The sequence below is a fragment of the Humulus lupulus genome, chromosome 1 (assembly GCF_963169125.1).
Source record: "Humulus lupulus chromosome 1, drHumLupu1.1, whole genome shotgun sequence".
Classification (NCBI taxonomy): domain Eukaryota; kingdom Viridiplantae; phylum Streptophyta; class Magnoliopsida; order Rosales; family Cannabaceae; genus Humulus; species Humulus lupulus.
The window spans coordinates 22540780-22544032 of record NC_084793.1 but is presented as its reverse complement, the minus strand read 5'-3'; the positions used below and the strand labels follow the sequence as shown (position 1 = coordinate 22544032).

Below are 3253 nucleotides of genomic sequence, written 5' to 3'. Positions count from 1 at the left end.
TTATTCTTTAACCTATTTATAAAATTAATTATATTATTAACTATATTATTCTTGAATAGTCTAAATTATATGAATATATATAGGTGGCAAAATTTTGGAGCCAAATGAAATAACTGGCGGCAATTGAAATAATAGGAGGCAATTGAAATACAGATTTCTTTTTTTTTATTCTCTCTAAAGTAACCTATCTCATTCCGTCAACTCTCTTCTCTTAGCCTCACCCTCTCTCTTCTCGTCTTTTTATCTCCCTCACATCTAACCTCTCAGATCTCTCTCCAAGTATTCTCTTGCAGGTGGCTGGCGTAGGAGTCTCGACGGAGATAGCGACGGGGACGGGGACAAGGCTCGAACGAATAATCAACACTCTAGGTTTAGTTTTATTTTTTTTTATTTTTTTCCTTTCCACTCACAATAACACGTTGAAATTTATGTACTGCATACTCTTCTCTCTCACATCACTCGCACTCGCACTCGCACTCGCACTCACACTCACACTCCCTCTCTTTCTCATTCTCTCATTCGTTCTTCCTCTCTCAGGTGCGAAGGAGTGGATGCACCAATCTGGGTGCTTAGCAGAGGAGTGGCTTCGACGGTGCCGTGGGTGCGTCTGGGATGGAGGTATTTTTTTCTCTTTTTTTCCTTTCTGAAATCTGAGTTTATAATTTAATGTTTTAAGTTGATTTTTAGGTCATTGGGTATGAACGGATCTGTTTTGATTTCAAAATTGTTTATACTTGTTTTTTTGTTTGATTTTTTATAGCGTTTGTCGTGTTTGGTGTGTATGGGATTTTGACTTTTTTGTTTACGAGTAATTTGTATTTGTGAACTCTTTAGCTCTTGCCTCTATCACCATCTCTCTCACACTTATTATCGCTCTCTCTGTCTCACTATCTTTGTGTATGTCATACACTCTTTCTCACACTTGTGTATATTTATACATATAAAGAAAAATCTGAGTGGCTGCCATATGTCTGATAAAAATCTTCAATGAATTCTGCTATAAAACATTTAGAGGAAAGGTAGAAAGTAATAGAGTTTGGTTTTATAATTTTGACTTGATGACTCTATCTCTATCTTTCTTTTTTTTTTGGATGAATCTTTGTTGTCTCGTTTAATATTTTTAAAGATAGATCACACGGTTCTAGCTATTATTTTTGGGTGGTTTTAATTTTGTCAACTGAAAGCCTCTGATTTTTTTTTTCTTTCAAAACCCCTAAAAATTCTGTCCACCATAACATCTCCTCTTTCAATTAGCAGCCGATCACATTAGGGACCACACCATGCCATTGCAGTCCATCTTCTCTCAATCTTCATCATCTGAGGTGGGCTCCTTCTCTCTCTCTCTCTCTCTCTCTTTTTTTTACATCTTTGATTTTTTTTTTTTGAATGATTGATATTGAAGACTCAACTTTGAATCTTTTTGCTCTTGATTTGGATTTAAATGCTTGATGAAGACTAATCTAAAACCTCTGTCCACTTTCTTATCTCATCTTTGAAGTAGCAACTGACCCCACCACTACACCATGATAGTTCCAATGTGCATCATCTGAGGTGAGCTCTCTTTTACATCAATGAAACTCTTTGGATTGAATGATTGATATTGTAGACTTGTGCTTTGAGTATTTTGCTCCGTTTGAATGCTTGATTTGCAAACTTATGTGTTGGTTTTATGTATTGTGTGTGTGTATATATATATTATTTTGCTTTTCTTTGGTCAAAATACTTTCATTTTTTCTTTCTCATTTCATTTTCAAGTGTTCTTCTTTTTATATTTATTTTTTTATTGTTAAATCTTCTAATTGTATTATATACTGTTGATATTTTGCTTCTTATATTTCTATCCATGATATTTGCTTTTGCTCTTAATTTGATTTTCATGACTTTTGAGATTTTTGTGATATTATGCCAAGTTATGCATTCTTAGACTTAGTTTGAGACAATATGAAATAATTTGGTTATTGCATTTTTATGACTATTTTATACAATAAAATAAATTAGTTGTTTCAGACAATTAAAGGATCCCCGGCTATAGAATTAGAACAACGATAATCAAATATTAGATTTAATAATTAGTTAACTTTTGTGAGTCACTGTTGAGTAATTGATTATATACTAAACCCTATGATATACTAATACAACATATTAAATAAAATGATGATAATTTCTATGTCTTGTTGTTTTATATATAAAAAAATAAGTTGGCAAATGTACATTAAATTGATGGTGACTCTTGTAATTATTGTATCAAATTGAGACATGGCGTCTAAAGCATTATGATGCTGAGAAAGGATGGACTGGAATAGAGCTCGGGCTATTATATGTAAGAAATTTAAATTTTTATTTATTATATTTATTATATTTCTTACTAATAATTAATTAAATATATTATTAGGATAAAATGATGGAGTTAAGGGGTCAACATCCTCTAGAAGAACTGTCTGATAAAGAGATTATGGAGCGTGTACTTGGACGTGATTCGGTATACTTGTAAGGGTGGGGGTGGTCTCCTAGTGTCACAACTTCTACTTCACATCGTGAAAATATTGTGGGTAATCAACCAACTTATGAAGAGTTAGTTGAACAACTTAATGATACAACTTCCCGCCTTTGTGGATATACTTCGTCATAACAATTTGATGGCACCGCCTCCACCACCTCCAACAGACCAAGCTTCAGCTGCAAATTTAAGAGAGTCGCCATCTTTTTCAGTTCGGGAGTCACAAGATGATTCTTAGTTTATTTACATTAATTTACTAAGGAATGAACTTTTTTTTTATTTTGGTAAGGGTAACCTTAAAATGACAATTTTATGACTTATTTTAGTATTGAACATTATGAAGAACTTTAGCATTAAACATTTTATTATTGTATGGTTTTTTTCTAGTTTATTTCTAATATAGAACACTTATAAATAATTGTTATTATCTTTTACCTACACATAACCATTAAATTTGAACAAAATATAAATTGTGTAACAGACCAATAAAATAATGCTATGTGGGCTAATAAAATGACACCACTTAGGATGCCACATATGATGCCACGTAGGATTCCACATATGATGCCATGTCATCAGACACGTAAAACTACAAAAACCATGTCAGCATACACGTAGGATGCCATGTCATCAAACACGTCATCTGATGACTCATCAATTGATTTATAACTTAGTGGGGTCCACTGATTCTTTTACCTACCAGTGTTAATAAGTGTAGGTAAAGACTCTTTCCCCACTAACCTTTACCTACCAATC

General features: G+C 32.8%; 1 long non-coding RNA gene across 1 annotated transcript; it reads left to right on the top strand.

Annotated features, from left to right (window-relative positions):
• Positions 1–461: 461 nt before the first annotated feature.
• LOC133789011 (uncharacterized) lies at positions 462–2782 on the top strand. The gene is made up of 3 exons (XR_009873436.1): positions 462–618; positions 2255–2320; positions 2393–2782. It is a non-coding gene; the product is annotated as an uncharacterized LOC133789011 (long non-coding RNA).
• The last annotated feature ends 471 nt before the right edge of the window (positions 2783–3253 follow it).